Raw genomic sequence first — 13,694 nt, 5'->3', positions numbered from 1 at the left:
AAAATATCCTGTCCCATGGGTCTTGAGCATCTTTCTAGATGGTGGGCATCCCGGAGCAGAATTATGAGATGCCCACCATGCAGCCGCCATCTCAGTGACTACAAGGTATCATAGCTCACACTCAGGAAACAAATGTTCATTAATTCCCTCATTTTCCTCACGATGAAGATGTTTCTACAAGGAAATGAAAATTGAAACTAAATTCCAAACTTGCTATATAATGATCTTTTATGAGAACAATTTTTTCAACAACTTAATTTTCAGCACTTATTAATATTTATAAAGCTTTTCTCTCTCACTCCCTCAGGATTCCTGCCACTGAATATGGTTTCAAATTAAAATTTTAAAAGATCCTTTACTGGGTAACAGTATTTGGGACACCCATTATACTACGTAGAAGAATCAATATTCAGACCCAGCTCTCATGTATGGAAATTAAACTTTTCATGGCCTCTTGTGCTTATCTAGAACAAAAGTTGGCAAAAGAGGGCCTGTTGCCTGTTCTTGTTAATAAAGTTTTACTGGAACTCAACCACACCCAGTCATTTACGTATTATCTACAACTGCTTTCCAAGATGGTGCAATTCTGCTAACCAATGCTACACAGTGGCACAGGTAGGTGGTTGCCAGACAGACTATGGCCTACGAAGCAAGAAATAATTACTATCTAGCCCTTCACAGAAAAAGTTTGCTGAACTCCAATCTATATCTGTTGACCTAAAACAACATGCTGAACCATGCAAGACAGAGAGGAAAGAAAAGGAGAAAACCAAACACCTCGATGATGTTATTTATTTTTAAAACACAACTGAACAATTACATAAAGGCTGTGTATGTGAGAAAAGGATACTGTTTCAAATGCAAATTTCAGGCAACCCTGTTGCTTCTGACAAAATAAGAGTTTGAGTAGCCTCAGGTTCTGGGTGGTGTCCCACTCAAAAAGTCTGCTTCTGTGATTGGTAATTATCAACGGCTCCTAGCTTCTTAGAAAAAGTACCGAGCTTTCCTTCTACTTTATTGTTTTGTTTTGTTTTTTAGAGACAGGGTCTTGCTCTGTTGCCCACACTGGAGTGCAGTGGCATGATCAGAACTCACTGCAGCCTCAAACTCCCAGGCTCAAGTGATCCTCCTGCCTCAGCCTCCCAAGAAGCTGGGGACTAGCGGTGTCCACCACCACACCCAGCTAATTTTGTTTTTTTCTGTGGAGGCAGGCTCTCGCTATGTTGCCCAGGTTAGTCTCAAACCCCTGGCCTCAAGTGATCCCCCCACCTCAGTCTCCCAAAGTGTTGAAATTAAACGCATGAGCCACCTCACCAAACCACCCAGTTTTCCTTTTTGAACACTTCCTGGTATCTCCATTCATCTCTATCCATGAACTCAAGGTTGGGGAGAACAAATGAAGTAGAGCTAGATAACTTCCTTTAGTTCCCTTTCTACTCCCAGGGGTCTAAAAATGCTGATTCCCTTTCCCATCTGAATTTTGCCATTTTTCTCTAAGTTAACCAACCTTTCTTCTTTCCTCTTTTCGTTCCCCCGCAGTGATAGTCATCTTGTTGTTTATTTAAAATCACTCTTTAAAGACATATAAGTCTCATTCTCTCTTCTTAATGTCAGGACCAAAACACAGTTTCATGCAAAAAAGATTTTAAGCATTTTTGTACAAGCTGAATGGATTGGGACGTGCAATGGGGGAACTTGTGACTCTGGCAAAACATAATAACTAGGCTCAATGCCCACAAATATTTATTTAGCATTTTGAAATATGAACTATTCTAAATATGTAATTAGCAACTAGATGTTCATACCACTGCAGTTCTGAAATGATGGCACAAATGTTCTGCTGAGTTGAGCAAGATCTTTATATATTCTTAGAGCAGAAGAACAAAATAGTTATCCTTGCTGGGCTTTCAAGTCCAAAGATTTTAAAAAGCAATGCAGCAAAGGAGTTGAATAGACATTTCTCCAAAGAAGAACATCCATTAAGTACATAAGAAGATGCTTGGCCAGGCGCGGTGGCTCATGCCTAATCTCAACACTTTGGGAGGCAAGGTGGGAGGATCACTTGAGATCAGGAGTTAGAAACCAACCTGGCCAACATGGTGAAACTCTGTCTTTACTAAAAATACAAAAATTAGCCAGGCATGGTGGCGCACACCTATACTCCCAAGCTACTTGAGAGGCTGAGGCACAAGAATTGCTTGAACCCAGGAGGCGGAGGTTGCAGTGAGCCAAGGTCGCGCCACTGCACTCCAGCCTGGGTGACAGAGTGAGACCCCATCTCAACAGGAGGAGGAGGAGAAGAAGAAGAAGAAGAAGAAGAAGAAGAAGAAGAAGAAGAAGAAGAAGAAGAAGAAGAAGAAGAAGAGGAAGAGGAAGAGGAAGAGGAAGAGGAAGAAGAAGAAGAAAGAAGAAGAAGAGGAAGAAGAAGAAGAAGAGGAAGAAGAAGAAGAAGAGGAAGAAGAAGAGGAGGAAGAAGAAGAGAGGAGGAGGAGGAGGAGGAGGAGGCGGAGGAGGAGGAAGAAGAAGAGGAAGAGGAGGAAGAGGAGGAAGAGGAGGAAGAGGAGGAAGAGGAGGAAGAGGAAGAGGAAGAAGAAGAAGAAGAAGAAGAAGAAGAAGAAGAAGAAGAAAGAAGAAGAAGAAGAAGAAGAAGAAGAAGAAGAAGAAGAAGAAGAAGAAGAAGAGGAAGAAGAAGAAGAAGAGGAAGAAGAAGAGGAGGAAGAAGAAGAGAGGAGGAGGAGGAGGAGGAGGAGGAGGCGGAGGAGGAGGAAGAAGAAGAGGAAGAGGAGGAAGAGGAGGAAGAGGAGGAAGAGGAGGAAGAGGAAGAGGAAGAAGAAGAAGAAGAAGAAGAAGAAGAAGAAGAAGAAGAAGAAGAAGAAGAAGAAGAAGAAGAAGCAGCAGCAGCAGCAGCAGCAGCAGCAGCTCCACACCACTTATGATTAGGAACATGCAAATTTAAAACACAATGAGCTATCACTGCACAACTATTAGGATGGCTACTATGAAAAAAATAAATAAATAACAAGTGTTAGCTAGGATGTGGAGAAACTGGAACTCTTGTGCACTGTGGGTGGGAATGTAAAATGGTACAACCACTATGGAAAACAGTATTATGGCTGCTCAGTAAAATCAGTGAAATGATTTAATACCATGCAACCCACCAGTTCCACCCCGGCATATTTACTCAGGAGAAACAATGACATGTCTAATACACAAAGACTTGTACACGCGTGTTCATAACAATTTTATTTATAATCACCCCAAACTGGCAACAGCCTCTATGTCTATCAGCTGGTGAATGGATAAATAAACTGGCATATTCAGCAATAAGACGGATGAAGTACTGACCTGTGCAACAGCTCAAGAGTGCCAAATACATTACACTGAGTGAAAAGGTCAGACAAGACTATCCGTTAGGATTTCTATGAAGCTCTAGATAAGGCAAATCTAATCTACAGTGACAAAAAGCCCATCAGAGGTTGCCTGATGCTGGCATGAGGGAGGCCTGGCTGGGAAGAGGCAGGAAGGAACCCCAGGATTGAGGGGAAGGGTCTATATTCTTGATTGTCGTAGTAGGTATCTAAATCTGTCACAACTCACCCAAATGTATAGTTAAAATGGTACATTTTATTGCATGCAAACTATACATCATTAAAAAAATTTTACACTATCCTGCTATGCTTTCATATTGAAAGATGAAAAGAAGCGAAGCTGTCCTTCTTCTCCCTATACCCCACACTTCCTAATAAGCCTCACATAAAATTCCATATATCAGCTGGGCACGGTGGCTCATGCCTGTAATCCCAGCACTTTGGGAGGCCAAGGCGGGCAGATCACCTGAGGTCAGGAGTTCAAGACCAGCCTGGCCAACATGGCAAAACCCTGTCTCTACTAAAAATACAAAAATTAGCTGGGCATGGAGGTGGGTGCCTATAATTCCAGCTGTTTGGGAGGATGAGGCAGGAGAATCAGTTGAACTGGCAGGTGGAGGCTCCAGTGAGTCGAGACTGCACCACTGCACTCCAGCCTGGGCAACAGGGCAAGACTCGACCTCAAAAAAAAAAAAAAAAAAAAAAAAAAAAAAAAAAAAAAAAAAAAAAAATTCCACGTATCTTCAACCTTCTCTTCTCCCTTCCTGGGTACCAGTTATTTTCATATTTTAAAGGACTTTCTCTTTCTCTGATCTAACACAATGACAACCAACCAAAGGCATGTACCCTTTTATAATATATGCAGGGTCTCTTTGTTCCACTCTACACATCTGAAAGACTTTAACTCAAGTACAAGTTATTACGCAGAAAGACAAATGCTATTAAGAAATGAGAGTAATATTGACAAACTAGACCATTAAAATTTATGAGAACAATAAACCCATTTCCTGCAGGAACTATCTATTATTCTGGATATTACTTAGTATTATAATTCCGCCTCTTAAGAAAATTAAACCTGGGGAAGAGACAATAAAAAAAAAAATAAGGACTATAAAAGACTTGATGCAAAAACTGACTGAGAAAGAGAAAAATAAAGTTTTTTTTTCTTCTCAACAGTATGCAAAGGCTCTAATTTCTCCACATCTTCATCCAACGTATGTAAAGACATTATTTGTCTTTTTGTGAAGAAAATGTGCTATCTATGTAAAAGGCTGTCAAACTCTAAAGTGTTATATATTTGAAAGCTATCATCATTAAAGAGCCAGACTGTCCTTTTAACCAGACGGCCCCTTTAACAAATATCACAGAAAGAACACTGGGCTGGAAATGAGATATCCTAGTTCTGGTCCCAAATCTACCAATTATGAATTTAGTGACTGTGGGTAAGTAACAACTTGGCTTAACCCTCCATTTCTTATGTCCACCAATCCATGCCTTCCTCATCTCATAAGCTTGCTCTGCAGATCTGATGATGGCATATAAACAAACTTTGAAAATCACCAAGCTGCTCTCAATAAAAGAGAGCAGTATTATTTATTCCTGAGTCTGGCTGAAATAACGTAATATATTATTGATTACATGTATCAGTGGAACACCATCATGATATCCTTGTAACACGGGCCCAAAGACTAACAATCACCTGGCTGAATCCACCTGTTTCTAAGAAACAAAGAATATCTCATTTCAGGTAGTATTACAGTGGAAGATCCAGAACCTACCATGCCTGGACTGTCTCAGATGAGTATTTCCAGAGCTTTGATAGCAAGTCAAGATAAACACAATAATTGGAGGAAAAAGAAAAAAAAAGATACAGACCCACTAGTATTTGAATGCATTCTCTTAATTCTAGTAAATGGATATATATACACATATATATACACATGTATATTTGTACAGTGTAACTCAATGTTTTTAAAGAATTGTTATCCATCAAAAGATATATCCAAGCACCTACTGTTCCAACCCCACTGCCATTACCTCATTCTTAGGAAGACTCCAGGGACGCAACAAAATGTTCATTACTGGCCAGGCGCAGTGGCTCGCACCTGTAATCTCAGCACTTTGGGAGGCCAAGGTGGGCAGATCACTTGAGGTCAGGAGTTTGAGACCAGCCTGGCCAACATGGCAAAACCCTGTGTCTACTAAAAATACAAAAATAAGCCAGGTATGGTGGCACACACCTGTGGTCCCAGCTACTCAGGAGGCTGAGGCATGAGAATCACTTGAACCCAGGAGACGGAGGTTGCAGTGAGCTGAGATTGTGCCACTGCACTCTAGCCTGGGCCACACAGTGAGACTCCATCTCAATACAAAAAAAAAAAAGAATGGTTCATTACCATCTGGAACACCTTGATCAAATCTCAAGGACTTGGCAGCCATGATGGTGCTGGTCATTCATGGACCCGACCCGGTGATGACATATCATCAAACTCGGCACACTGTACAAGAGAGCAAAAGTATCCTTGAATTCTTCTGAAGGCACAATCTTTTAAGATGGATGATCACTTCTTCAATATTCCTTTAGGAACAAGTCCATTAGTTCGATGCCGTTGGTTCTTAGAATCCCTGTCCCCCTAAATCTCACACCTCCCTACACTTCTAGTCTAATTCTATGTACCTGGATGCCTAACTTAGTGATTTGCCTTGCCTTCTGTGATAAATATGCTCGTAAGAAGACGGTGTAGAAGGTACCACTTTTTAAAGTACTACAGGATTCCTGCTTCTAAATATCTTATAAATCCTTTTGTAAAACGATACACTTCTTACACAAAAGCATATTCTCATATTGGATCTGTTTTAAACAAGGCACACAAACTTTGACATTGTATGTAAAACTATAAGCCCCATCACATGTAATATTTTAAATACCTTCATTTACCTTTAAATAAGTAAAAAATAATAAAACGTAGGGCAATTACCAACTGCCTTAATAAAGGTCAAGCTAACTATGTAACATCTCCGCGTATTTTTTAAGACATTCTTAATGTGCTAAAAATACCGATGGCGGGCTATACTTTAAGACTTCTTTTTGGGTCGGGTGCAGTGGCTCCCACCTGTAATCCCAGCACTTTGGGAGGCCGAGGCAGGCGGATCACCTGAGGTCAGGAGTTTAAGACCAGCCTGGCCAACATAGTGAAACCCCATCTCTACTAAAAATACAAAAATGAGCTGGGCATGGTGGCACATCCCTGTAATCCCAGCTACTCGGGAGGCTGAGGCAGGAGAATCACTTGAACCCGGGAGGCGGAGTGAGCCGGGAATGTGCCACTGCACTCCAGCCTGGGCGACAGATCAAGACTTCGTCTCAAAAAAAAAAAAAAAAAAAAAGACTTCTTTTTGTTGTTTGCTGGGAATGGATCCACCACATGCAAAACACTCACTCACTCCCCTCAAGCAAACATGCTGAATGTAAGCGGCCTTGTGAGCTGACAATCACTCCGTCAGACAGTCGAGTGGAGGATTTTTATTTCAAAAATGGCAATGGTAAGGCCAAAAGGGAGTTAAGTAGCTCCTTCCAGGCTGCAGAGAGACTGAACAGGAATAAGAAGCCAGCCCCTGGTTCTACTCTTCACTGCTCCATGAAGCCTTCCAGACCCCACATGTGCCACACCCCACTGGTACGAGAGTTTGGGTTGAACCAAAAAGACTTGATCTTCCTGTTCGTATCCCAGAATAAGCCACCCTTATGTTGCTGCAGAATTTTAGGAAATATGCCATCCTACTTTGGCAACCCTATGTGAGATTTTCTGCATTTAAAGAAAGAGGGATGTGTGTTCTGCATTAGTTCCAGAAATAAAAACCCCTACTCAGTCTCAGCAAGGCATGCAGTTAAAAATAATCAGGGCCGGTGTTTCTCTACGGTGAAAGAATGAAACGGAGAGCCAAGCAATGTGGGAGGCTGAGTGCCAACAAGGCTGCGCCTTTAAAATCATCTTAGTAACCGGACTGCCTGCTGCAGGTTTTCAAGGAAGTCCTAAAAGAAGCAGCACAACCCACCCTACCTTCTCCTGGAGAAACTGTTAACTTCACACGTCTGATTTTCTTTTCTTTTTTTGAAATGGAATTTCGCTCTGTTGCCCAGGCTAGGGTGCAATGGCACAATCTCAGCTCACTGCAAGCTCTGCCTCCCAGGTTCAAGTGATTCTCCTGCCTCAGCCTCCCGAGTAGCTTGGATTACAGGCACCCACCACCAAGCCCAGCTAATTTTTGTATTTTTAGTAGAGACGGGGTTACACCACGTTGGCCAGGCTGATCTCTAACTCCTGACTTCAGGAGATCCACCCACCTCAGCCTCCCAAAGTGCTGGACTGTAATAGGCATGAGCCACCATGCCCGACCCCACATCTGATTTTGAATGCTAACATTTCCTCGGTACACAGTAACTCACAACATCAAAGTACACAGGAGGCATGTGTAAACCGCACTAAAACCGCACTAGAAGCCTCATCCGTACAGCCTTGCTATCAAGTGTGGTCTGCACCAGCAGCACCGGCATCACCCAGGAGCTGGTAAGGAAAGGAGAACCTCAGTCCCTGCCCCAATCTCTGGACTCAGCATCATCCATTTTGAGCAAGGTGCCCAGGTGATCGGACAGCATGTTAAAGCTGGAGAAGCAATGCCCTAATCCTGGTAACCCATGCATCATCACAGAGAAGTCCCAGACGCTGCCTCCTCTTCCTTCCCACCTGATGCTGCAGGACCCACGTACGGATGCTCACGGTGCTCCCTGTGATCTCTCCAATTTCTCACTTGGGCCTTGGCAATCTGCATTTACAAATTAGCATGGTTTGAATTATTAGGAAAACAAGAGTAGTATCTGGTTAGCATCTAAGAAAGCGAAAGAGGGCCAGGCGCTGTGACTCACTCCTGTAATCCCAACATTTTGGGAGGCTCAGGTGGGCAAATCACTTGAGGCCAGGAGTTCAAGACCAGCCTAGGCAACATATCAAGACCCCATCTCTACAAAAAATAAAGAAACTCACAGATATGGTGTTGTGCACCTTTAGTCCCAGCTACTCAGGACGCTGTAGCAGGAGGATGGATTGAGCCCAGGAGGTTAAGGCCGTAGCGAGTGGTGATCACGCCACTGCACGCCAGCCTGGGCTAAAGAGTGGGACTCCGTCTCAAAAATAAATAAACAAATAAAGTGAGAGAGAAAGCAGGGAGCGGGGTCTGTTTGGGAGAGAAAAAAAAGAAAGTGGAAGATGAGCAGGTCCAGTGTAGAAGAAGCAGGTCAGAAGAGAGGGCAGAGGCTCATTTCTCGCCACACTTCACCCTGTGCCTGCTCCCGTAAACACCAGCGAACTCATCCCTATCTAACAGGCTGGAAAGGAAGGAGTCGCATTTCTCTTAAACTTAACTTTTACGCTACAGTCCAAAAATGGAAAGGTAGAAATTGAAGAATTAATTACCTCTGTCTTATCATTAACCAAAGCAGAATTACCTGCCTAAAGAGGACAAAATATTAAAAAATAGCAGAATCTTATTTTATAAGTGATTGTGGGATCAATTTAAGTAATTAACAATCCACTGTTCTCTGGGACTCTACCTACACGGGTGTCATGCTGAAAGCCACGGAGACACAGATTCTAATCCTTTGGAAAAGAATGACAGCTGGAGAAGAAAGAACTCTGAAGTCAGCAAGCCCAGAATGTACTGTCAGCCCTTCTACTACTAACCTAGCAGGGGAACTGTGGGCAGTTTCTTAGGCTCAGCTTTGTCATCCAAAGAAATGGGAAAAATCAGCCAACGTTGTCTCCAAAGGTCCTTCCGTATAAGCCCTAAAAACTGTATGATTCTAAGTCAATTAATCATTGTCTCAATATCACTATTTCTCTTTAAAATGGGAAAAATGACCCACAGGTAGTCTTACCAGATGCAGGCTTCAAATGTGTCATTTGCTCATTTCAGGAAATAGTCCAGACTTCTTCAAAACATGAGTCTATTCACACTTAGCCAGTCTTGTTTACAAAAATACAAATATGCCTAGGCATATAGACAGCACACCTGTCATTGTTTAAAGTTAGCATGACTCTTGCACCAGCTTCTTATCTGAAAAGATCTAAAAATGACACAACTGGCATGCTCTAATTCTGCAGAAGCAGGGCTGGCTTCTGTCCACCTTCCTGGCATAAACGGGAGGCTCCTGCGAGGTCAGGTCTCCGCTTCAGATGCCTCCTTCTCAGACCATCTCTCATGCACCACCCATCACTCTCTATCCCCTGAACCTCTCTTATATCTTCTCAAAGCTTACATTATGCATTGGCATATTGGATTACTGACTGTTCCTCTTCCCCAACTTGATTTTCAACTCCTAGAGAGGAGGGGTGTTACCTGGCACTACTACTACATCAAAACAGTGTCTGGCACACAGGCCATAACCACTGGCCAAAAAAGCAAATTTAACTTCTAATACTGGTCAGTGAGGTTGTTGCTGTATTTTTAAAAAGAAGGCCCAAAACTATCGACATGACAAAGCAATCCTTGGATGAAGATATGAACAAGAGCAACAAAAAAAGAAGAAAGAACTCATTTTTGTTGGAGTAAGAGGAAAACTAAGAAGACCTATAAAATGGATTAGGATAAAACTACCCTCAGTATTCTGAATGCACATGATTTTTTTTGCACTTTAGAGTAAGGAACAGAAATTTAAACTGGCACTCTGTCATTCATACGCAAAGAGGATAAAATCAAGTGGATTTTTTACGTTCTGCTTCAACTGCCATTCTTTTTCAGATTTAATCAGCTGAACAAATAATAGTAGTTTTCTAGGTTAGTTCATACAAAAGTCAGACAAAGTCCTATAAACACTTAAAAACTTTTTTAAAAAGGTGCTTTCATTGTCAATACCAATACTGGCAAGATTACAATTGATGTATCTGTGAAGCAGTAGAAAAGCATATTTCTTTTTAGTAATATTAGCATATCACAGAGCATATCGGGTAGTGAAACCCAAGCCTGGGTGTACACTTATCTAGAGGCAGAGGCAGGAACAGAAGATTGTGAGTGGCATCTGTGAGGCTGCAGGAAACAGGTTCTCAGTAAGACACTTACAGTTTCATTAAATGGCCTTTGACAAGACCTTCCTGCTGGGGGGCCCATGGCAGGCTCCTGGGAATGCTTCTTCCTCAGTGGTCTTTTCTAGTCTTTATCCTCAATTTTCCTTTTTTTGACAATATTTCCCTATCTTAAGCTTAGTGTTATACTCTGAGATTTGTTAACAAAACCACACTTATCCCTATAGAAAAGCATAGAGAAGACTGAATGAGACAATAATAGCTTTTCATAACAACCACAATAAAAAACTAAAAGGGTCCCACACCCAATTTTAATTTTCCCCACAAAATCTGCTCTTCTCCCTAGCTTTCCCAGTTCAATAAATAGGAACTCCATCTTTCTGGTTGTCAGGCCAAAAAGTTTTGTCTTTACCTCTTTCTCTCAAAACCCAGAACAAATCCATCAACAACCCCTTCAGCTCGATCCTCCAAATACATCTAGAAAATGGGCCTGGCACAGTGGCTAACGCCTGTATTCCCAGCACTTTGAGAGGCCAACGCAGGCGGATCACTTGAGATCAGGAGGTTGAGACCAGCCTGGACAATATGGCGAAACTCCGTCTCTACTAAAAATACAAAAATTAGCCAGACATGGTGGCACGCGTCTGCAATCCCAGCTACTCAGGAAGCTAAAGCAGGAGAATCGCTTGAATGTGGAAGGTGGAGGCTGCAGTGAGCCAAGATCACGCCACTGCATTCCAGTCCAAGCGACAGAATGAGACTCTGTCTCAAAAAAAAAAAAGGAGGGGGGGAGGAGGAGGAGAATGAGGAGGAGGAGGGGGAGGAGGATGAGAAGGAGGAGGAGGGGGAGGAGGATAAGAAGGAGGAGGGGAAGGAGGAGGAGTAGGAGAAGGAGGAGGGGAAGGAGGAGGAGAAGGGGGAGGAGGAGGAGAAGGAGAAGGAGGAGGGGAAGGAGGAGGAGAAGGAGAAGGAGGAGGGGAAGGAGGAGGAGAAGGAGAAGGAGGAGGGGAAGGAGGAGGAGAACGAGAAGGAGGAGGGGAAGGAGGAGAAGAACGAGAAGGAGGAGAGGAAGGAGGAGGAGAACGAGAAGGAGGAGGGGAAGGAGGAGAAGAACGAGAAGGAGGAGGGGAAGGAGGAGGGGAAGGAGAAGGAGGAGGGGAAGGAGGAGGAGAAGGAGGAGGGGAAGGAGGAGGAGAAGGAGGAGGTGAAGGAGGGGAAGGACGGGGAGGAGGAGGGGGAGGTGGAGGAGAAGGAGGAGGGGGAGGAGGGGGAGGAGGAGGAGGAGGAGGAGAAGAAGAAAATGACCACTGGTCACCAGCTCCACTGATAATATGCAAGTCCAAGGTATCAGAGTTCCTTGCCCAAACTACTGCAAAAGTCTCCTGCCTTACCTCCCTCCCTTCACCCTTACCTATTCACCACACACTCTCCAGGACCTTTTAAAACTAGCTCATTTAAAATGTTCTCAGCTCAAAGTTCCCAACCATCACATAATCTCCCTCTGCTACGGGCACCTCTCTGATCTCTTTTCTCCTTCTCCCCCTGCTTGCAGCCTTCCTGTGGTGCCTCAAACAAACCAAGAACACAGCTGTCTCGGGGCCTCTGCACTTGTTCTCCCTGCCTCAAATGCTCTTCCCTCACATAACAAGATGGCTCATTCCCTTATTCAAGGGAACTTCATTCAAGGTTCTGCTGAATTATCCCTCCCAGACAGGTTTTCCTTGGCTGCTTTATCTAAAATAGCACCGACCCACCCCTGCCCATCATTCTGTCTCTCATCACAAGTATGTAAAACCCATAAAAACAATGACTTTGTGCAGTGTCTATGACGAGCTCTGATACACTGCATTCAACAAATGCTTGCAGAATGAATGAATAAACTTATTATGCATCTACTACATGCCAGACACAATAAATATTTGTTGAATGGATGAACAAATGAATGAGTGAATTCCAACATCCCTCCTCCAAATACACTCAGCAGAACAACTGTCTTAGATTTCTCAGAGGAATCACCAAAATGAGGGTAACACCAATGATATTTTTTTTAATTGGCAGGAAGACTGGAGACACAGGTACTTGTGTATACTAACTAGTTAGAAACATCTTTTGCTTTTTTTTTCTTTTGAGACAGAGTTTCGCTCTTGTCACCCAGGTTGGAGTACAATGGCTTGATCTGGGCTTGCTGCAACCTCCACCTCCCAGGTTCAAGCGATTCTCCTGCCTCAGCCTCCTGAGTAGCTGGGATTACAGGCATGCGCCACCGCACCCAGCTAATTTTTGTATTTTCAGTAGAGATGGGGTTTCACCATGTTAGCCAAGCTGGTCTCGAACTCTTGACCTCAAGTGATCCACCTGCCTTGGCCTCTCAAACTGTTAGGATTACAGGTGTGAGTCACCACGCCCGGCCAGAAATATCTTAAGAAACAAAGAAGCAGGCAGGATCTACTTGAAAAAAGGCAGAATGGAAATTCATTATTGATAAGACAGCTGGTGGTTATATACAAAAAAATAAAAACAGCCCTATGCTTAAAATTGTCATTTACTAACTACCTGATGAAGACAACTCATGACAGACGTATAAAACAATTTTGCAGTAAATTCCCTGCACACTCTGGACCTTCAGAAAATGTGTATGGACTAAAATTCCATTCTATCATAAACAGTGATAGGAAAGTTTCTACTCCCAACCGCTTCAGACAGCAGGTGTTTAAAGTCAATTCATTCATTGAGGGATGCTCAGCTTAGTCTAATCAATACCTGGTATAGCCCATGTTGCTGAGTAACCTCAATTTCGCACCACAGTTATGCTTAACATTTGTAAATATTGAAAGAGGCAGTATACTTCCTGTGATGCACATAGGTAATATGAAAAGCACTATCCAAACATCCTTCCCTGTTAGGGGATATTTTCCCCGTCCTAGGATAAAAGGTGAGAAAAAACAAAGCATAGCCTAGACACTGGGTTGCAGCTGAACTGCTGGGACAATCATCCCGGACGGCTGCTTTCCACCCAGCCCGCCCAGGGCTGCAATGGCTAATTGCTTCTCTGTCCCTTTTAGCCGAGCTCCCAGAGTGTCCCACCTGACACCACAGGGTTTCCATTGCCACTTGCATCCTGCTGTTCTCATCTCTTTAATCATTTCTCCAACATTTATCATAATAGCCTCCTCCTAGTCTTCAAAGAAGGGATTATGACTCCAATTTACACACTGCTGAACCCGTGTTGGCCATTTGGAGGGAGTGCCTC

At 43.2% G+C, this 13,694-nt stretch overlaps 1 protein-coding gene across 2 annotated transcripts in view; it reads right to left on the bottom strand.

The window, feature by feature from the left end:
- Positions 1 to 13,694, bottom strand: part of MFHAS1 (multifunctional ROCO family signaling regulator 1) — a 110,362-nt gene that overhangs the window by 51,876 nt on the left and 44,792 nt on the right. The gene's annotated exons all lie outside the window — the stretch shown is intronic.

This window comes from Symphalangus syndactylus, chromosome 1 (assembly GCF_028878055.3).
Source record: "Symphalangus syndactylus isolate Jambi chromosome 1, NHGRI_mSymSyn1-v2.1_pri, whole genome shotgun sequence".
Taxonomy (NCBI): Eukaryota; Metazoa; Chordata; class Mammalia; order Primates; family Hylobatidae; genus Symphalangus; species Symphalangus syndactylus.
Note: the sequence above shows the minus strand (reverse complement) of the source record. Positions and strands in the feature narration are given on the sequence as shown.